General features: G+C 36.6%; 1 long non-coding RNA gene across 1 annotated transcript; it reads left to right on the top strand.

The window, feature by feature from the left end:
- Positions 1-213: 213 nt before the first annotated feature.
- Positions 214-7,851, top strand: LOC127151145 (uncharacterized). Its single transcript, XR_007823907.1, has 2 exons — positions 214-1,705; positions 1,837-7,851. It is a non-coding gene; the product is annotated as an uncharacterized LOC127151145 (long non-coding RNA).
- Positions 7,852-23,666: the final 15,815 nt, after the last annotated feature.

Here is a 23,666-nt window from a genome sequence, read left to right as displayed (position 1 = left end):
GGCAATGACATAGAATATATATTTGCAAATAGCAACGACTCAGAACTTTTTTGGACACAACAATTATCTACTTCATCATTGAGATTTTACGGACTAGGGCTTAAAAACGGGAACTACACTGTGAACCTTCAGTTTGTCGAACAAGCTTTCACAAATTTGTCGACATGGAGCAGCCTCGGGAGACGGTTCTTTGATATATATATTCAGGTTATCTTTCTTGCCATTTAGTTTATTTTACCATAGATGTTATGTGAGGAGTCTCCTACTGCTTGGCAATGGAAAGAAGAAAATTGTTATCTCAAATTTGATTTAAAACAAAAGATTTAGTCTACCGTAGACACTGGTTCTCGAGAGTATTTTAAATGCATATGATCGTATTTTCAAGTCTAGTGCAATTGCTTAACGTTTTTCTTTAAGAGTCATTCTAAACGACCGTAGATTTTAAGAGAAACATTCTTTTTTACTTGAAAGATTAGAATATGAGTAAGCTGTCCTTTGTCGTTTATTACTTTTAATACAAAATACACCTTCTTAAATAGGAAAAAAATTGGACAATCTAACTCAAAATAATAGCGAATCTAACACCGTCTAAACTTATTTGTAAACTTCTATTGGTACCTAACTTGTGTAGAACTTCTTGGTAGAGGATTAGATTGAATGGAAACTATGATACTTCATTAATGAAGAGGTCAAAGCCTTTATAGGCAAATTACAACAAGGCTCTCAGCCAGCCAACTAACAAACTTAAAACAAAATACTAACTACCCAACTTAGAATAAGCCTACATTACATCAATTTCACCCTCCTCAAAAGAAACTCGATTGAGTTTATACAAACAAGGTATAATCATCTTGAGCATAATAAGGAAAAATATCTGGTCACGTTGAATGTAGAGCTGATGTTCATGGAGGATGGGAGGTCCACACAATAGACATTTTTCCCGAACTTTTCCAATGTAGGGAAAGGTCCACACGAGTCTTCTTGATATGGATTATAGACCATGACAAAATCTCCAAGGGAAAATTCTACTTGAGCCTTGTATTTTGAGTTGGCAGCTGTCAATTGGTTGATGATTTCATCATGGATTTTTTTGAACATGATCCACCATAAAACCAACATTTGACTGAGATGTTAGAAGTAGTGGGCTTAGCCCATTGGGAGATTTTCCCTAAATGTTTTTTCCTTTTTTACCTTCTTGTATTTTTCTATTTATTCCTCTATTGTATCAATTGTATTTTTTTCAGGAAATAATAAGAAGAAAAATATCGTGGTTTTTCTCTCGGTACTTGGGTTTCCACGTAAATGTTTGTGTTTTTGTCTCTACTTTTAATATGGTATTGAGCGGAACATTGAACACACCCTAAACAACATAACTATGATGGAAATCAAACAAAAGAGACAACCGCAGGTTTTAGCGCCACCGTCAATGCTCAAATCCATGTTGCCATGTTCGAATGGTGAAGTCGCCTTCAGAAAACGCCGGAAAACATAACTACACAGATTTTCTTGTCGTTCGCACCGCTAGAAACCACCTATGCACTGCTACACGCTGCTGTTGGAAGTCCAGACGCCACTGCAGGAGCTACACGTGCCAGCCCATCCTATTCAAATGCCGTCGGCCGACCTAACCGTGTCCCCACGTGCCGATTCATGTGTTGCTGCTACCTAATTCTAGCCGGCCACCACCGCTTTTTGAGTCAAATCTGTATGCCCTGCCACCCACTGACCTTAGTTATCATTCCGATGTTAGGAACCCTCAAATTCACTTAATATTTGAGGTTGGTGAATCTTCGGCACATTCAAACCCTAACGTGCAAGCTTCCTCTTCTTCTTCAGGAATAGCTTAACAGCAACTGAAAGGGCTTCAACAACATATTGCGGGAATTGAGGCTACTCTAGGGACGACATCCAACACTTCTGTACCGATTTATTCTGAGAATTCGGTAACCTCATTTCCAACTTTATCCTTATCCTATGTGAATGAGAATGCTAGTCCAACCACGCTTGAAGCTATTGTCTAGTGAGGTGTACCTCAGTCCTTTAGTCTCATTACTATTAATGGTAAGAATCCTTGGATCCTGGACTCTGGTGCCACAGATCATTTAACCGATTCCTCTTAACACTTTGTGCTTTACATTTCGTGTGTTGGGAATGAGAAGATAAGAATTGTTGATGGCTCCTTTTCTCCCATTGTCGGAAAATGGTAGATTTCTCTTTTTAACGAGTTCTCATTACACAATGTGTTGCATGTGCCACAAATTTCATATAATCTTCTGTTGATTAGCAAGATTACTTGTGAATTAAACTGCAAAAAGCAACATTTTTACATGATTCTGTTTCTTTTTAGGACTCGAGCTCAAGGAAGATGATCGACACTGCCTGGTACAATAGGGGTCTTTACTTGTTTCATGATGATGCCTCTTCTTGTAGCATTTCTAGGATGAGTTTTTTATCTTCCTATTTTACTACTTCTGAAAAAGATCTTATGTTGTGGCGTTTTCGTTTAAGCCACCGCAACTTTAAATATATGAAATACCTATTTCCTTATCTCTTTTCTAAAGTTGATGTTTCTTCCTTATCTTGTGATGTGTGCATACAAGCTAAACAACACCGAGTCTCGTTCCCTCGCAACCCTATAAGCCAATCAGACCTTTTACTCTTGTCCACAATGATGTTTGGGCACCATCCAAGGTCCACTACCTCCTCTGGGAAACATGGTTTTTCACCTTTATTGATGACTATACTCGTCTTACTTGGGTTTTCCTAATCTCTGACAAATCTGAAGTTACCTCCGTATTCCGGGACTTCTATCACACCATAGAAATGCAATTCAATACAAAGGTTGCAATCCTGTGGAGTAATAATGGTCGTGAGTTTCAAAACCATTCTCTTAACGAGTTCTTATTCTCTAAAGGAATTGTTCACCAAAGTTCCTATGCTTATAACCCTCTAACAAAATGGGGTTGCCAAACGAAAAAATCGTCACCTTTTGGAAGTTGCTCGTTTCCTTACGTTATCCACTTCTCTTCCTTCCTAGGAAAGAGAAGTTGCTCACTACCGCTCATCTCATCAATCGCATGCCCTTTTGTGTCCTTCACCTCTACACACCCTTAGATTGCCTCAAAGAATCCTATCCTTCCACCAGTCTCATTCCTGATGTTTCTCTTCGGGTGCTTGGATGCACAGTCTATGTCCATAGCCATGGTCCTAGCAAAACTAAATTCACTCCTAGGGCTTAGGCTTGCATGTTTGTTGGGTATCCCCTGCACCAACGAGCTTTTAAATGTTTCCACCCATCTTTTGGAAGTTGCTTGTTTCCTTACGTTATCCACTTCTCTTCCTTCCTAGGAAAGAGAAGTTGCTCACTACCGCTCATCTCATCAATCGCATGCCCTTTTGTGTCCTTCACGTCTACACACCCTTAGATTGCCTTAAAGAATCCTATCCTTCCACCAATCTCATCCCTGATGTTTCTCTTCGGGTGCTTGGATGCACAGCCTATGTCCATTGCCATGGTCCTAGCAAAACTAAATTCACTCCTAGGGATTAGGCTTGCATGTTTGTTGGGTATCCCCTGCACCAACGAGCTTTTAAATGTTTCCACCCATCTTCACGTAAGTACTTTGTTGCTATGGATGTCACCTTTGTTGAAGATCGTCCTTTCTTTCCCGTTAGCCTACTTCAGGGGGAGGATATGAATGAAGAGTCTAACTATATGCTACCCTTAGAGTCTACTTGTCCTACTATGGTTACCTTACTTGACCCTAGCCCTCACAATACAATCCTACTTACAAATCAAGTTTCTTGGAAAACCTACTAGAATCTTAGAAAGGGAGCTGAGTCTCCTATTGTTCAGATGACACCAGTCCAGGATTTTGAACCAATAAGAGATCAATGTATGACTGATTCCATAAACTCACTTAGTAATAACAGAATGAGTGAGAATGACAGGTAGAGACGAATTCAACTGACTCACATACTGATAGAGAGGCAGGTAAGAATGACGGGTCCAAGATAGCTGTTTTGGAAGATATGGATGAGCAGAGCAGTATTGATGGGGTCATTATAGACAGACTAGACAAGATTGATGAGAACGATGTTGTTGTTGAACATACTGAAATCGAAACTAAGTCAAAACCATTCTGGAAATACTAGTAAGCTCTTGATCTTTCTATTGCACTGAGGAAAGGTACTAGGTCCTGTACAAGGCACTTCATATTCAATTATGTGTCATACGAGAATCTCTCACCATAGTTCAGAGCTTTACTCCCAGCCTTGACTCTACCATAATACCTAAGAGTATCCACCTTGCCTTAAGAGTGTTCAAAGTGAAAAGTTGTTGTCATGAAAGAAATGAGAGCCCTAGAAAAGAACAAGACCTGGGATCTCTGCACACTCCCTAAGGGACACAAGACTGTTGGATGCAAATGGGTGTTTACACGCAAGAATAGAACAGATGGACAAATATAAGGCCAGACTAGTTGCAAAAGGGTTCATTTTGACCTATGGGATTGACTATTCTGAGACTTTTTCTCCTATTGCAAATTTGAACACCATTAGAGTTTTGTTATCTATTGTAGTGAATAAAGATTGGTCCCTACATCAACTTGATGTTAAGAATACATTTTTGAGTGGGAATCTTAAAGACGAAGTATATATGAGTCTGCCTCCAGAATTTGAAGCTCAATTTAATAATCAGGTTTGCAAGCTTCTGGAAGTCTTTATACGGTTTGAAACAATCACCAAGAAGAGCGTGGTTTGACAGTTTTTCCACTTTCATCAAGTCTCAAGGTTATAATCAGAGGCACTCTGATCACACCTTGTTCACTAAAGTCTCCAAGCAAGGAAAATTGCAGTATTGATTGTCTATGTCGGTGACATTGTGCTATCTGGGGATGATATTGATGAGATCGTTCAACAAAAGAAGAAGATGGGGTTTGAGTTCGAAATTAAGGACCTGGGAAATCTGACGTACTTTCTTGGGAAGGAGATTGTTAGATCCAAAGAAGGCATCTCAGTGTCTCAAAGAAAGTACACTCTTGATTTATTAGTTGAGACAGGTGTGCTAGGATGTCGTTCTTCTGACACACCCATTGAGTTCAATGCCAAACTCGGAAATTCATGTGACAGGGTTTCTATTGATAAAGAAAAATATCAACGCCTGGTGGGAAAGTTGATTTACTTATCTCACACTAGGCTTGACATCTCCCATGCTGTGAGCACCGTTAGTTAGTTCATCAGGCACCTTCTGAGGATCACATGGAAGCAGTTAACAGGATTCAGAGGTATTTAAAAGCAACTCCTCGTAAAGGTCTGAGATTTAGGAAGACCGACAGAGAAGATGTGTCGAAGCTTATACTGATTCTGACTGGGCAGGATCTATTGTTGATAGAAAGTCTACCTCAGGATACTATACTTTTGTGTGGAGCAATCTTGTAACTTGAAGGAGTAAGAAAGAAAGTGTTGTGGCCAGGAGCAGCATTGAGGCCAACTACCAAGTTATGAGTTTGGGAATATGTGAGGAAATTTGACTCTAGGAAGTCCTATCTGATCTTCATCAAGAGTGTGAGACACCAATGAAGCTTTTTTATGATAATAAATCCGCTATTAGTTTTGCTAACAGCCTAGTTCAACATGATAAAACTAAACATGTTGAGATTGATTGGCATTTCATCAAAGAAAGACTTGATAGTAGGAGCATATGCATTTTGTACATCCCTTCGAGCCAACAAGTTTCTGATGTCCTCACCAAAGAGCTTCTCTGACCAAACTTCGACTTTTGTGTTAGCAAGTTGGACCTCATTGGTATTTACGTCCCAACTTGAGGGAAAGTATTAGAATTAGTAGGCTTAGCCCATTGGGAGATTTGTCCTAAATATTTTTTGCTTTTTTATATCTTTGTATTTTTCTATTATTCCCCTCTTGCACTTATTGTATTTTTATCATAAAATAAGAAGAAAAATATCGTGGTTTTTCTTCCGGTATTCAGATTTTCACGTAAATTTATGTGTTCTTTTTTTCTATTTTCAAATCAACGACAAAAGGGGGATTAGTAAGGTTGAAGTTTAAACATGGAGGATGATAATAAACTACCTCAAATGGACATTTCCTTGTTGATATGTTATGCATGTTGTATGCGAATTTTGCTTGAGGTTAAGCAAGGTCCCATTTTTTGTGTTGGTCTTTGCTAAGGCATCTAAGAAGGCTTCCCAAGGTTGCATTTGACACTTCCGTTTGATCATTCGCTTGAGGATGACTTGTTGAGCTAAACTTGAGTTTAGTATCGAATTTTTTTCATAAACTTTTCTTGAAAAGAACTCAAACTTGATATCTCTATGTTAAACAAATACTCTTATGAATACCACGTAGAATTACAATCTGTTTGAAAAAAAAAAAAGAGCAATAAAACCCTAAACCTTAAAAAAATGAGCAATACTCTATTAGGTGCGTAGACAAGAGTATTATTATATTAGTGCTAAAGGGTACAATCCATGGATCCATGGTCACCCAAATGTTGTAGGGTCAGGTGGGTTATCTCGTGAGACTAGTTGAGGTGTGTGTAAGCTGGTTCGAATGCTGTAGATATTTAAAAAAAAAAGTATTAAGGGGTATAATTGGGATCAGATGGAAAGTTCGTTACTAGATGTTGTATACATAGTAAAAGGGTGCGTGAGTGAAGGTTGGATTATTTTGTAAAGTGAACTAGGTCCTGGACGAGAGCATTCAAGAGGGAGGTTCCAAGTTCCTTTATTTTGAGTTATCTTGTAGTTTCTTCTTTAATTCTCAATATATTTTAGTTCTTGATTCTTGTTAGGAAGTGTTCTAACATACTCATGTTCTCAATTCAAGCTCTTTGTAGATTAGTCTATTCAGGATATGTGTTTAATTAGAATATTTTTGTTCAATCTATATAATGAACTTTTAGATACTTATGTTTTTATTTTTTTAATGGAAACGAGCTTCTTTATTAATAAAACAAAAGAGACTAAAGCTCAAGGTACAAGAGAATTATACTAAGAGCAAAAAGGACAAAAAAAGAAATAGCCTATGTTCGAGTCAAGAAGGAGCACTATTACGATGACACCCCTCAAACGAACACAACCAATGATCCACGAGCTATACCAAACCCTCTAAAACCCAAGCAACAAAGGTGTTGCGAGACCAAAATCCTCACAATTCCGATTTTTTGAAGGTAAAAGATTCCTATGCCAAGCTTCTTCATCTTCAATTAGGCTAGACATTCAGAATGCAAAAAAGAGTACCTTAATGATAGAATTGATTTTAGATCAAAATCCTGATTCTTTGGAGGTATATTGAACACATACGCAAGTTTCTTCTCTTTCAACTGGATTCAGCCTCTCAGTTTAAATATTCTGTTTTTTCCTTACTTTCCTCAAAAGCTACCCTTGGCAAACTTCGGGCCTTCCTTCCAAAAAGAAATGCGATACAACTTTTGACTCTCCTTTTAGTGTGAGTAGGGAGGAAGTTGATCATTTGATGAAGTTAAATGGGCTGGAGGATCATTCTTTGGAGGACCTTTCAGAAAGTGATCTTAGCGATTTGTTTCAAAATGAAGAGGAATTGAATGTTGAAAAATAAACCCCTAGAAGTCGCTCTCAATCTTAGCGTTAACGATATTCCAACCCACTTCTTTTAAACGGAAACAAGTCTCTATGAATATTAATAAGAAAGACTAAAACTCAAAATATAAGAGAAATATACCAAGAGCAAAATAAAAATAAATAAATAAAAAATAAAAGAAACCGATACAACATAAACCGAGATAAGAGAGAACATAATAAAATTACAACGAGCTACACAAGATCCTCTAGAACGAAAGCAAAATAAGAACTAGATACAAAGAAAAATGAAAATCTTTCAACAAGGAGCCTCAAAATAATTGAAAACTTGGAATTGCTTAAAAAATGAATGGAAAGGAAAACACCAAGAAAAGGCAACCTGTTGTGTTGCTTCAAGCTTGATTTAAAAATACAATCCTATGCCGTGGAAGACTTACTGACATCTTTCATCACATCTTTAGAATTAGTGGGCTTGGCCCTTAGGGTATTTATGGAAAGATTATGAAAATCTTTACCCTAATTTCTTTTTTCCTTTTCTATTTCTTTGTGTATTCTATTTATTCTCCCTCATTATACCTATTTTATAATTCATCAGAAAATAATAAGAACAAAATATCGTAGTTTTTCTCCCGGTACTCGGGTTTCCATGTAAATTTGTGTTCTTTATCCCTACTTCCAATATGGTATCAGATAGGGATATTGAACAAACTTTAGACAACATAACTAGTGATGAAAATCAAATAGAGGAGACAACCGCCAGTTTCAGTGCCACCGTTGATGCTCGAACAGTACTGCCATGGACGAATGGTTCCGTCGCCTTCAGACAATGTTGACTAGTGCATTCCCATCGATTTTGCCGTCGTCCGTGCCGCCAAACACGCTTATGCACCGCCCACACGCTACTCCATCCTCCTCAAACAGTGACGACCATCCCATCTATGCAACCCTCTTCTTCATCCATAGCCTATATTGCTCCATGCCCCAATTCATGTATTGTCACCTAATTTCGATCGGCTACCACCGCTTCTACCGTCAAATTGTATGCCCTGCCATTCACTGATCTAAGTTATCATCCTGATGTTAAGAATCCTCGAATTCACTCAACATTTGAACCGACGGCACGTTCCAACCCTAACGTGCAAGCTTCCTCGAGAATAGCTCAACAACAATTGGAAGAGCTTCGACGAAAAATGACATGCAATAGGAAGAATGACTAAACAAAAAACGACATGCAAGAGGAAGAATGAGCGGAAAGGAAAAGAATGCATGGCAATGGAAAAAATGACGGAACATAAACCCAAAAAAATAGAACATGCAAGAGAGAGAGGGATCGAACATGCAAGAGGAAGAATGACTAAACCCCCAAACATTTTCAGGAAGGGAGGAAAGATGAATCGTCATAGAAAGATGGTGAAATGACTGATGAGATATCACCAAAATTTAAGGAAATGTTTCCTTTCTTCTTGTCATTGATTTCTGTTGTTGCTGGAAAGAACCCACAAAGGTTTTCTTTGACTTGAATTTTGGCGTCTGATACATTTAAAAAATTCCATGGAGATGTCTACCAAACCCCGAAATAAGCCCCCAATAACTTCAAATGTCTGATTATTCCAGTAGTTTAAAGGGAGGTTCTTAATCAAAATCCATCCACCATATCCCTTTGCATATAGAGGTCTGCTATGTGCTTGCATATCCTACCTTTTGAGCTTTAGATCAAAGGCGCCAAATTTTTGCCATTTCACAGGTTGTTCGACAAGTTCTTCTCATGATCCTTGATCTATATCAATTATAGCATTCTCTGCAACCAACGGATTGATGATAACTCTCGATTGAAAGTATGTTTTCAACGTTTCTTTAATCTCTATCCAACTATTGAACTCAAAAAGATGAGTGACAACCCATAAAATATTAAAATCTGTTTTGACGACCTTTGAATTCTTGATAATTCACGGATGATGAGTGCTCTGTTTTATCGGGTCCAAAACAGAGGATTCCTTTTTGGGCAGGACCTTGTCCACATAGCTATCCATCTTCTCTTTTGCGGTTTGTTTGCATATTCAGAAAGGCACATTTTCAGCTTGCTTTGTTCTGAATACCACATTATGCAATCATGCTTTGATTTGAAGCTCTTCAACTTGTTGAAAAATCTTTTCCATCCCTGTTTGTCCACGCCTGATAGAATGTGTATGAATGATCTTCCACTTGTTCGAGGCCAAAAATTGCATCCTAGCACTCGTTCTTTCTCTGTTCTGAATCTTAGCTTGAGACTTTTGTTATGCCAATGCCTATAATTTTTTTCTTGTAGAAATATTGATTTTTGGCACTCTGACAGAGTTCCTCGATGGCCTCTTGAAACCAGCAGAGTTGAGAGCTTGATAATGACAGGATTTTATTCGCCTCCTAATTTTCAACTTGGAATAAACCACTCGTGCCATATGCAGTAGGGAGAGCTGAAGAGCCTGTAGCTTTCTACTTCCATTCCTTGCTTTCTCGCTGGAGAAATAGATATCTAAAAATGTCAAAGGGGAGAAAGGGGAAAAGAGAGAGGAGAGAGAAGAGAGATCTTACCTTTTGCAACTAAATTTCTCCAATTCCAAAGCATTTAAAGTTGCTGGTAGACTAGTTTAAAGTTGCTAGTAGATGAATGCAGACTAGTTTTCGCTTAAGATATGATTTTAGTCTCTTTTTGGTTCAACAATTGGTTACATTGGAATATGTATAGCGGAACTTGTGTGGTTTGAAGGTTGCAGTTAAAGAGACCGGGATTTAAGTGTCTTGAAACACTTAATTCGGAACTTGTACTCTCCCAAGAATCAAAGCTTGGCTCAAGAAATGTTCCTTCCGGTCGAACAACTATTGTTTTTTTAGCCGATTTGTGGCTTCATCATAGTGAAGTTTCAGCAAGGCTGGTTGTTGTCCTTTTGGTGTTCCCTCTTCACTTATCTCCAAGCATTTTGTGGGCAATATGTCAACTTATTTTGGGTTCCTTTCGACAAATCTGTTTTAATTACTTTGTACCTAGTTTACATTCCAGATTCCATTTGTTGTTTCAGGTTAGAGGATTTTGATTAGTTCGTTGTTATTGCTGAGTTTGTTTTGGTTATTGTTTGTATCTGTTTTAGCCCTTTTTCTTTTTTGTATAATTATAATTTTCTTGAACTTCAAACTTTAGTCTCTTATTATTTTAAGAGGCTGGTCTCCGTTTAAAAAAAAATAGTGGTCTTCTAGTGAAAGTGAAAGAAGAGAGAGAATAAATAGAATGGAAAGGAAATAAATATGCAAATGTTTGAGCGTGTCCGAGTGTGTCTTAGCATGTCATCTGATGCCCAATAATTAAAATAAATTGAAAGATAAGACACGAAAGATGTGTCTAACACATGTTTAGAACGTTTCCGAGTTCGACATGCGTTTGACATGGACACTCCATAAAAAACTACGTGTTTTGTGCTTCCTAGGTTTGTTATATGAGGTCTGGTTTAACTGCAACTAGTGGGTTTTGTCATAAAAAAATCGTCAGATTGGTCGGATCGATTGGGCTTCGATTGTTTTCTTGCCTCATCGTGGTGTTTTCTGTCCAAAGTGTTGAATGACATAAATTAAATTTGCCAACACTCGTCAGCTTAAACTTTTGAGTCAACTGATGATTTAAGATGGTATCAGAGGAGGTTGATTTAGGAGGTTTTGTGTTCAAACCCTTGCAATATTATTTTCTCCCCAATTAAAATTGATTTTCAGTTGTTGAGTCTTCATCATATTTCAAGCCCACAAATGAGCCTTCCGTTTAAGCTTTTTGGTCAATTGGTGATTTAAAACAAAGTTTTTGCTAATTATTCCATTACATTCGTTTGAATTTGGAATGCTTTCATCTCTTTGGTCCAACATATGTATTATTTGCATCGCACTTTTTGTTGTTTTTGGTATGTTGCATATTTTAGTATTAGACTATTTTCTCTATATCTAAGACAAGTATTGTTTCCATTTCAAAAAGATTAAAAAATCCTTAAAGCTTTTGAGTTAATCAGCGACTTAACTATAATATATGTTTTTATGTGTAGTTGTCCTTGTGATTGTACATTCCTTAGTTCTAGGTTCTCTGATAGAACTCACTCCAGTAGAATAGAAATTCTCACTTTATTGATGAATATAGAATCAATACAATATGAATTCAATGACTAGGGCACTCTTGTTCTTCTTTCTCAGCCAACTAATTTCTTCCAAAAGCATAACTACCCTTCCCGCCTAACATCTTTCTATTTATACAGACACCACTGACTTACTGAATTAACAAACTAACACATACAGCCTATTACAATATAACCAACTCACACGTGTAACCTTTTTTTTATTTCTCCTACTGTATTGAAGTATTATTGGAGGTCTAACATTCTCTTGTACACCTACATGCATGTAGCTTTAAGGTTCTCTTGTACAACTATATGCATGTAGCTTTCTAATCTAAATTACGATTGAGAAATTTCTTACAAATTGAATTCACTTGAAACTATAGTGTTTTCCATCTGTTTTTTCTTTGATCTATTATTCTGTCTTGTTTGAGCTTAAGATCTTTGTTTCTAGGGGGAACTTGTCCACGAGGATTTTAGTATTCAAAATGAGGCAGGTGGGTCTTTTCGTCCTTTTTCAAAGCCATTTAAGGTACAAGTTTCAGAAAACTACATGGAAATTCACCTTTTCTGGGCTGGGAAAGGGACTTGCTGCATACCTGAAGAAGGTACTTTTGGTCCTTCTATTTCAGCAATCCTTGCAAGTCTAGGTAATGGCCACTCGTGTCTATTATTTTTCCCTGCTTGGTGCACTTTTTAATTAACTAGATACATTTGTCAGCAGATTCGAATCCTGTAAGTAATGAGAAGAATGGAACTAGCCAACTAAAGAGGACTAGTAGTAAGAAGAATGCAGCCAGTCTAATCGTGGGGATTGTTGTTGGTGTAGGATCTATTTGCTTTCTAGTTGTCATAATTTCCATTCTTTTCCGTAGAAGGAAAGGTTGTTCCTCTGAAGATGAAGGTAACCAAAACTAGTTACATCAGAGTAGTTCTTTTCCTTTTAATTTTCAAGTATGCCTTTAATAAAAAAATTTCTCATGGTGCTCGTTATCCAAGCATTTTGCAGATTATTCTATTTAAGATCTTTGTTTGAATGAGACGCTTTTCCATTTCTTGCAAGTATTTTATATAATGAAGTGTTTTATCTCATTAATGGGAGTAGGTTTAGTGCAGTATAGTGTTTTTGGGTACAGAAAATGGAATGTTTGCTTGAAAATGATTGAACGTGTTTGTGTTTTTTGGTTGGAGAGGTTTAGCTATCTAGAAATAGCTGACATAGCTGGTTGCTGATAGCCTTTTTTCTTATTCTGTCTAGCTGCTTCCTGTGTTGTTTTTGGAATTCTTGGCGAAGGGAAATCAGTTGAACATTGTTGTGTTTTTTTGTTGTTGTAATATTGTTCATTGAATTTTGCAGTTCAATCGTGGAGGGGAAACCCTATAGTAATGCAATCAAACAATTTTTCTATTGAAGGCACTTCAAGAAAAAAATATAACAGTATGCATAAATTAGAGCATGTTGTTTTTGTTTTGTTTTGGTTTTTTTTTTAAAGGTGTGTTTTTCTAAGAAATGCTTAAACTAAAAGGTGTGCCACAACCACCCTTAGTCCTTCGGTGCCTCATTTTCTCCCATCAGAATGATTCGAGAGGAAAGGTAATGAAACCTATCCACAATCTACTTATATATTCTTTACCATTGCAGAACTCTTCGGAATTGACGAGAGACCTCACACCTACGGTTATTCTGAACTAAGGAATGCCACGGAGGATTTTAGTTCATCCAACAAGCTTGGAGAAGGGGGGTTTGGACCCGTTTACAAGGTATATTTAATTCCTTTAAATGACCCATGAGTCTTGTTTCTGGTTGTCTCAAATCGCGATGCTCATATCTAATACAATTACATGCTTATAAATTAGTAAGTGAAACAGTAGTGTTAGTAGTGCTTATCCAACTGTCCTTGAGTTTGAGGTGATAAAGTGAAGCTTCTTGTCACCATTCTTTTGAGTGTGGTAGACTCGACTGTGACTTTGCTAGGCCTCCAATTATCCAAGTTTATCATAGAAAGAGGAAAAAAGGTAAGAAAGGCATTTCAGCATAGACAAAATGGTAGTTGAAATGGCCAGTGGTCCCTGGGGCATGTGGCAGCAGCAAAAGGAGTTTATATATAGGGGAGCGTTTAGCTAGGGTTAGGCATTGGAATGTTTGGAATGTTTCGAATGGACTACCTTGTTCATTTGGGAGAGAACAACCCTCTCATTTGGCTGTAATCATTTTGTGGTAACCTTTTGTAATGAATGATCATTCCTATATAAATATATAAGTTCCAGATTGCCTCGGATTGATATAGAGTGTTGTGTGATAACTTGTTCTTGTGTTGTGTTAGCTGTTAGTTTGTGTGTGCTGGTATTATTGTAACAGGAACCTCGGGCGCTAACATTGTTAGCCGAGCGAGTCGACAATCTGGGGAGGTGGAAGAAGATGACGCAAAAGATGATAGAGGATCGTTTAACCGCTTCAGAAGCAGAGATCGAGGCGATTAAACAAGAGGTTCGGAGACTATATTGGCGATTTACGAGGACCGCCAGAGACAGCTGGGAGGTTCAAAAATGACCGGGATAAGCACCAGGAAGAGGAAGCTCAGGAATAAAGACACGGCTGAAGAGGAGGGGGAAAAGGGGAGACGTCTTTGAGCGTGGAAATAGGGGCAGGACAGGATAGGATCAAGTTCAAGAAATTAGAAATGCCGGTTTTTAACGGGGAGGATCCGGATGGATGGTTTTACAGGGCGGAACACTACTTCCAAATGCATCTCTTGAATGAACGGGAAAAGCTGAAGATCGTCATGGTTAGCTTGAAAGGAAAGGGATTGAGCTGGTTTAGATGGGCAGAAAACCGAAAACGGTTCAGATCCTGGAAGGAGTTGAAAGAAAGAATATATAATCGATTCCGGAATAGAGAACACGGAACGGCGTGTGCAAGATTTTTGGCAGTCAAGTAGGAAGGTTCGGTGAGTGAATGTCTGCAAAAGTTTGAAGAACTATCGGTGCCCCTACCGGAGATTGCAGAAGATGTTTTGGAGGGAACATTCACCAACGGTCTGGACCCAATAATTAGAAAAGAGGTATTCTCCATGAGGGCCGTGGGCCTTGAAGATCTGATGGAGGCAGCCCAACTTGCGGAAGAAAAGATTGAAGTGGCAAAGGGTGGCCCACACCCGTACCCGAAGGAGGCCGCGAAAACAAACCCAAAACTGAGCCCAAAAAATTACGAAAGCCCGACCACGAAGATGGTGACCTTGGCGGAAAAAGTTTTCCCCCATCCGTCAAATTCAAACACATTTCAACCTAATACCGTGGGAGGGGGAGGCCGACGCGAACATCCCTTTCGACGGTGGACCGACTCTGAGCTACAAGCGAGGAAAGAGAATGGTTTATGCTATCGGTGTGACGAACCGTTCAGCAAAGGCCACCGCTGCAAGAACAAGGAGCTCCGACTGTGTGTGGTAGCCGACAACCTTGACGACGCAGAAATGGGAGAGATGGAAATCGAAGAAGGAATGGTGGAGGTCAGTCCTGTCGTCGAGCTATCTCTGAACTCAGTGGTTGGTCTCACGGCTCCGGGTACGTTTAAGATTAAAAGAAAAGTGGAAGAGCGGGAAGTCGTGGTGATGATCGATTGCGGGGCCACACATAATTTCATCTCCTTAAAGCTGGTAGAGGAGTTAAAAGTCCCTACAACAGAGATGACCAATTTGGGGTCATCATGGGATCCGGCAAGGCAATCCAAGGAAAAGGGATGTGCACGGTAGGGGTGTAATTGGGTCGGGTCGGGTTTTCTTCAAAACCGACCGACCCGAAATGTACGGTTATTTTTTAAACCCGACCCGACCAGACCCACATTCGGGTCGGGCCGAATGGGTTGGGTCAGGTCGTTTTTTTTTCCTCCTCCTCCTTATTGATGAAGCATAAAATAAAATAAATATGGGTATAATTTACATGAATGAAAAATTTATTTAGAAACCACTTCAATGAAAATAAATATGGGTCCAACGTTATACACCAAAATAAACAATTAGCTCCTTGAAACAATTAGACACATAACTTATGGGCAAAATGCTTATGAAGTCCACTTATTGATGAAGCATCTTTATCTCTTTTAGAAGAAGAAAAATAGAAGCACCCAATAAAGTGAAGGAAGATCGAAATTAAATATATAAATTCTCACAGTTCACACTAAAAATGAAAATGGAAACCATGAGAATAAATAATCAAAGGCAACGATAATGGTGACAACACAAGCTTGTCCATCTCCCAAATGATAATCAAAAGCTAAATAAAGTATAGTTAGTTCTTTAATTTGTACCTATGAGAGAAAAACATATATCTACACTGGGATAAAAAGTGAAAACTGCACATAAAGTATATTACTAAAGTATATTACTTAAAAATGAAAAATAGAAAACAAAGGAAAATAAACTAAGAATCTTCTGAGGACACACATAGCGGGATTAAAGAGTTGATAGTAGAGAAGCTACTGGCCCTTCAAATCCTTATGCAAACAATAGAGTTTACAAGTGTGAAGGTATGAATTAATGAACATTTTCACGAGACCACCTTATTTGTATAACCCAAAGTGCTTCCATCACTGAGCTTCAAGACTCTAAAAAAACAACATTCGATATTTAACAAGTTAACAATTTTAAAAAAATGTAAATAAAGATTTGAGAGTAGGGATTTAAACCATAGAGTCATTATTCAAATTCTCAAATGCAGCTTCCATCTCCTTTCCTATGTTTATGAATTCTAGATCAAAATGACAAACAGTTAGCTTATATGGGATAATTGAAAATTTTAAATGCGTACTTCAAAAAGAATATTACCTTCATCAATTTCTTCAGTCCCGTCAATTTCTTCAGTCATGTCATCCAAAGGTTTAGACTGAATCCAATTCTGAGCACAAATGAGTGCCTCTGTAGTTTGAGTTAAAGAACTTCGAAAAGAATCTAACACCCGTCCTCCAGTACTAAAGGCGGACTCCGAAGGCACAGTTGATATAGGAATACTATAGATGTCCCTAGCTACTTGGCTAATGATCTTAAATCGAGAGGAATTCACCTTCCACCAAGTTAGCAAATCTAAATATTCATCGCCCATACAATCTATACGAGTCTCATCCAGATAACGAGTCACCTCTGTTTTAGCATCATCTAGACATGTTTTGTTACTTTGTTTAAATCTATCATGAACAGTAGCACGTGCCTTATAAGATCCACTAGATGAGATAGAAGGCATTTCACTTTGACTTTGAAAGCCAAATCCTTCGATAGGTGTACATGATTGTGTTTGTGAATATTTTTCTTTTGACATTCTCATATAATAATCATCACACAATCGACGAAATGCTTCTTCAACCTTATTTGTCCATATATTTGCACAATCTTCCTCCAAAAATTCATTAAAACAATAATTCACATAAGCTAGCTTGTACCTAGGGTCAAGAACTACAAAAACATACAATAATAAATTGGTCTTCTCACTTGTAGTTATACCCCAATACTTGTTGAATTTTGTCTGCATGCTTAATGTCATTTGACTCAATAATGCATTCTCATACGATGAGTATTCACGAATTATTTCTTGGATCAAACAAAGTTCATAAAAAAATATGTTTGAAGTCACAGACATAGATGCAGAAAACTTCATTGTTACCTTTGAAAAAGTCTTTAGGAACTTTACAAACACTTTTGCATTATCCCAATCTTCAGTAGTAGGAATATCATCCTTTGGCAAATAACTAGGGTCATGCTCCTCCAATCTTTCAAAAGTCTTTTGACACTTAATTGCTCCATCCAACATAGTAAAAGTAGAATTCCATCGTGTCGGAACATCCATTGTAAGACAATTTTTTGTTGACATCTTATCTTCTTTAGCAAAATCTTTAAATATTTGCAATCTAGCAGGAGATGACCTAACATACTTCACAACATTTCTGATTCGAATAATAGACACATGCAAATCTTTTAAGGCATCACTAACAATTAAATTAAGAATATGGGCACAACATATGTGAATAAATTCACCATCCAACACCAACCCATTTCTGCCTTTAAACTTTTTAACCAAGTAGGCAATGGCTACATCATTTGAACTCGCATTATCAATTGTTACAGTAAAGAGCCTATCAATACCCCAACCTTCTAAGCACTTTTCAATGGCTCTACCTATGGTATCTCCTTTATGATTAGCTACTTGACAAAAGTTCAAAATTCTTTTGTGCAAGTTCCAATCATCATCAATGAAATGAGCCGTTATAACCATATAATTAATATTTTGCACAGAAGTCCACGTATCTGTTGTTAAACAAACTCTTTGGCCACTTCGAGTTAATGCATTTTTTAACTTTTTTTTCTCCTTCATATACATTTGAAAACAATCTTTTGCAACGGTTACTCTTGATGGAATCACAAACTTTGGATTTAATGCCCGACAAAATTGGTGAAACCCTTCAGTTTCTACGAACTTAAATGGCAATTCATCCAAGATAACCATCCTAGCAAGCATTTTTCTAAAATTTTCTTGAGTCAATGATGCAGCCATCAAACTACTTTCAGAATCTCTCTCTCTTTCAATATTATCTTCCAATGAATTTACATACATCTTACATTTCTCTAAATGTCTTTTTAAATTCGTGGTACCATTTCTTTTGGAATCACAAGCATATGAAGTCCCACAATGTTTACAAGCAGCCCTAGGATATTTAGGATCACATCCTTCTACTTTTATAAAATGTTCCCATACCAATGATGGTGGTTTAACCGGTTTTCTTTTTCCTAACACTGGACTAGAACAACTCTGATTTGAAGTCTCGTCTACCGAGAATGAAGTCATCCTAATAATCATCAAACAAAACACATAGAAAAAAACACTCAAATCAATAACATATATAAATACATGCTGTAACAATAATATACGTTATTCCAATAACATCCTTATCAAATATTGTTCTTAACATGTTATTTTACTTGTAGGGAATACTAAATGATGGAAGAGTAATTGCAGTGAAGCAACTTTCTGTTAAATCTGGTCAAGGAAGGAACCAATTTGTGGCTGAGATTTCTACATTATCCGCTGTGCAGCATCGCAACCTCGTGAAGTTGCATGGATGTTGCATTGAGGGCCAGAATCGTCTCCTTGTGTATGAGTACCTGGAGAAAGGGAGTCTGGACCGAGCATTATTTGGTAATTAATCTAACAAACATTTTCCTTTTAATCTAATTTTGTGGCTACCAAACATAAATTGTAATATTTCTGACTTGTGTGAGGTAGGAAAAAGAAACTTCCCTCTTGATTGGCCAAAACGATTTGATATATGCTTGGGTGTGGCAAGGGGTCTCTCTTATCTTCATGAAGAATCAAGGCTTCGAATTGTTCATAGAGATGTTAAAGCTAGTAACATTCTACTTGATGCTGATCTGAACCCTAAAATTTCAGATTTTGGTTTAGCCAAACTTTATGATGACAAAAAGACTCATATTAGCACCATTGTTGCCGGGACAATGTAATATTTCATTCAGAATTTAAATTCCCCACCACATAATTAAAATCATGGAAAATTTTAAAAAATAGAATATTTGACAAAATATTTACACTTCATAGAAAAATCAAGTATAATAAATTTTGTTTTTTATTGGTTTTGTTTTATGGGGTGTAAATAGTTTGTCAATTTTTTCTAGTTTTGAAGAAAAAACCCTAAAATCATTACATTTGATAACTTTTATCACGATTAATGTCATATCACTAAAACGCTTTGTAATGCAGTGGATATCTTGCACCTGAGTATGCCATGCGTGGCCATCTAACTGAGAAAGCTGATGTCTTTAGTTTCGGAGTTGTGGCTCTTGAAATTGTCAGTGGTAGGCCGAATTCCGACAGAAGCTTGGAGGTGGACAAAGTTTTTCTTCTTGAACTGGTAACAACTCTATAATCTTTGTCCCCTTCTTAATTTCTAGTACAAGTTCTCATCAAAACAAAGATGCAACAACCTACGGAAACTTTTATTTGAGAAATCCTCTTCTAGGTTTGAAGAGCAGTAAATGATATGAACCAACAAACCCTAAATTTTTAACAACTATGGCTTCTAGAAAGTACGTCATCATATGTTTAGAAGTGATTCTTGGATGGTTAAAATAACTTTTATCATTTTTAAAATCATTCCAAGCTTTTAATCATTCAAAATCAATTTTAGTTGTATGAAAATTGTCTTTAAAAATATAAATTAAACATTAAATTTATTTTGAGTTATACATGTGTGTTTTAAAGTGATTTCAAACATGACAAAAGTGATTTCAATCATCTCAAAATCACTGTCGAACATGCAATTTGTATATTTTTCTTCTTGTTGTTGATGCTCTGTATTTTTACTTTTATCATTAATTTTTTTATAGAATCCCACCATCTTAGTGGCCAATGCAATATCACTATTTTTTTTCAACAGTTCCACTTTCAATTTTTCTATATGTTATTTGTTATTTATGTTTTGAGTTTTTGTTTTTGTTTGTCTTTTCCTTCACATTTTGTTCCACTATTTACTATATGTGTACTTTTCCGAATTTTTAATACTCATTTGATATGTCAGTTAATTTTACATATAACTATATTGAATTAAAATAGACAAAATGCAATTATTTATATATTCAACAACCATACCACAAACTTTAACAGTCATAAAACCTATCAATTGAATGTGCACAAAAATAGAGACCAAAATTGATTGCATAAAGGTGGTTGTTGAAGCCTGGATTTGGTTTTTGGAGTTGGTCGTCAGAATTGCTGTTGAAGATGAAGCAATTGATCGTCGAAGTTGTCTACACGAAGGTGGTTGTTGTATGAGTTGTCATCAAAATGATTGTCCGAGCGCAAAATTGGTCGTCAGTATTGTCATCGGAGTGATTGTCGTAACTCAAAGTTGGAAGTCAAAATTGATTGCCAGAGTTGTCATCAGAGTGATTGTTAGATCCCAAAATTGGTCGTCGAAGTTGTCATCGATGTGATTCTTTAAGCCTGAAATTAGTCGTCGAAGTTTTTTATCGGAGTGATTGCTGAAGCTTAGAATTGGTTGTCAAAGTTATCGTCGAAGTGATTGTTTGAGCCCAAAATTGGTCACTAAAGTTGTCATTGAAGTGATTGTTAGAGTTCAAAATTAATTATCGAAATTGATCGCCAAAGTTGTCATCAAAGTGATTGTCGAAGCTCGAAATGGGTTGTCAGAGGTCGGAGTTGGTCACTGGAACGTGGAAAAGTGATCATCAAAGTTGGTTCCCGGAGTGTGGCAATGATAATTGTCGATATTGGCCAATGAAAGGAGCATTGAAAACATTAGAATAAGAAAGTTGGGACGAGTTGGTAAAACATACCTACTCAATTCTACCAACATTTAAATTTAGAATTGGTGGACCAAACGATAAGTTATACAAGCTCAACTCATACTCATGTTAGTGAACTAAACTACCCTAAGTTTCTTAATTTATGTTAAATTGAACTATTCAGTTTCAAGAGTTAGAGTTTCCGCTTTAAACATTATTGTTTTTAAGTTTTCAAGGTTGACTTCCGTGAGAGTTTTGTACCGCTTGACTTTACCATGTTTTTTACCATATTTTTGTGCATCTTTTGTAACCATTTCCATTCTATGTCAATTAGAAGTTTATTTATCTATTGGCTTCCAGTTCCTCTTTTTTTTTCATTTTCTTTTTCTCTCTTTCTTAACAAACTTTGAGGTTTAGACTATTGCATCGGCAATAATATATGTTCTATTTTGTTTTTTCTTTACAAAAGTGGTATTAGAGCCTTGGATTCAAAGGGTTGTGTTTTTATTTGAGCGTGAAAAATTCCATATTTGTATATCAAACATGTCTTCAAATTTTGGTGAATTGCCAATTTTGGGTTCTTCAAATGTGGCCATGGCCTTTAAAAGTATTTCAATCGATGTTGATCCTCAAACCTTTAGGAGAAGATCCAAGATTGAACCAGACCACATTATATGAATTAGAGAAACTAAGGCCAAGACTTATAAGGCTTATAAATGATTCATGCTACTTCCTCTTATCCTATGTTTGCTAGGATTATTGATTGTGAAATGGCAAAAGAAGTTTGAGATTAATTATAGGAGAAATTTGGAGGAGGCATGAGAGCAAAACTTGCCAAATATTACTTTCAAGAGAGGGTTCAAGATCCAAAGTGATGATCAGGGTAAACCAAAGTGAATCTTTTAGATCAAAGAGTTATATTGGTTAGTACTTCCAAAACAATTGAACAAAGATTTCAACCATAGAGGAGTCTAATTTCACTACTCTCTCAATGCTTGAGTTAATTAGTTGATTTTAAGAGGAAATCTAAAATTTGAAACTTTACAAGGCATTTGATTTATGAGATAGACAGATGTGAGTATTGCTTCTTCCCATAAATATTCATAGAAAACATATAGCTTGACCAACATAGCCCGTAAATATTTATTTTTGTGTTAACAATGCTATTTTGTTGAGAAGTATCCCGAAAGGTGACCGGTGAATAATACATTTGTTTTTAAGAAAGCATACTCAAATGTTCATTGAAATATTTGGTTCCTTTATCAAAATGTAACATCCTTATTTTTGTTTGAAATTGAGTTTCAATCATATTATAAAAGCATGCAAACATCATTCACTTCTGAACTTTTTTATGGTAAATTTCAAAGGGACTTCAAACGTCACCATGAATTAAATAAAAAGGTTTAGAAGAGAAATGACTTTTTGCAAACATGCAACCTTCACTCTGACTTTTTGCTCTTCTTCTTTTGTTTGCTCTTTTTTTTTTTTTTCCTTTTTTGGTCCATCACCTGCTTTCAATATATGAAAATTTGTTTTTCAGGCTTGGTACCTCTATGAAAACAATCGTGAAGTCGAGTTGCTAGATTCGGATTTGTTGACATTCAACGAGGATGAAGTAAAACGAGTTATTCGAGTAGGTCTAATGTGCACTCAAACATCCCCAGCTCGACGGCCATTGATGTCACGGGTTGTGGCAATGTTGTGTGGAGACGTTGAAGTGGTTGCTATAACTTCAAAGCCAGGATACTTAAGTGAATGGACCTTCGATGACTTGGTCACTTCTACAAATGATGCAACTGCAGAAGGATCCAGCACTACCCATCAAGGTTCTTCAAGTTTTAGCATCCATGCTAACGATGTAACCTCTTCAAATTAAGGCATCCCATACTTTAAATTATGGCTTTACTATATTACGTTATTTGGAGACTTAATTTACACAAATCTATATATTTCTATCAACTTTTCAGGTTTGTTTGGTTGTTAGTAGTTTAGTAGTTTAGTAGTTTAGTTCATAGACCATACAAAGGTGATTCTTAGCCTTAAATATTGTAGTATTTATTTATGTGTACAAACAATATCCCAGATAGTAGATATTTATCGTTGTGTAGTTTAATTCATAGACCATTGCCATGTTACATAGTTTATTATAAATAATGTGCACTTTAATTTGAGACCAGCAAAGAAAGTTGACTCCATTAAGACTAATTGTAGTAATTTGGACATATGGAGTATGGCGATTGTTAAAAGTTTTGGCCATTAATGACTTTATACATCATCTGATAGAAGAAGTTAGAGGTGAAGGAATGTGGATCTCAAGTCATGATTGCAGCTCACTTGTGATATGTGGGTCTTGGAGGAGTATAAATCCCTGTGTTTTTTATTCCATTTAAAGGATTCTAGGGAGGCTAACTAAATCAACAGATATATATGTTTATGATTGCTTTGACACTTGATAATGAAAAAATACAATTAAAATGATTTAAAGACCCCTACCCTGTGTTTAGGGCAAAGTCAGGTTCTATGTCCAGACACTTGACCCGTACTTCTTTTATTATGAAGATTGTTTTCAATTATTTCCTTGTCAAATATTTCATGGAAACCTAATTGATTAGTATAGTTTTCAATAAGAACGAGACTTGACAAAATTAGAAGATAACGCTAAC

The sequence above is a fragment of the Cucumis melo genome, chromosome 10 (genome assembly GCF_025177605.1).
Source record: "Cucumis melo cultivar AY chromosome 10, USDA_Cmelo_AY_1.0, whole genome shotgun sequence".
NCBI lineage: Eukaryota > Viridiplantae > Streptophyta > Magnoliopsida > Cucurbitales > Cucurbitaceae > Cucumis > Cucumis melo.
This window is presented reverse-complemented; position numbering and strand designations above follow the sequence as displayed.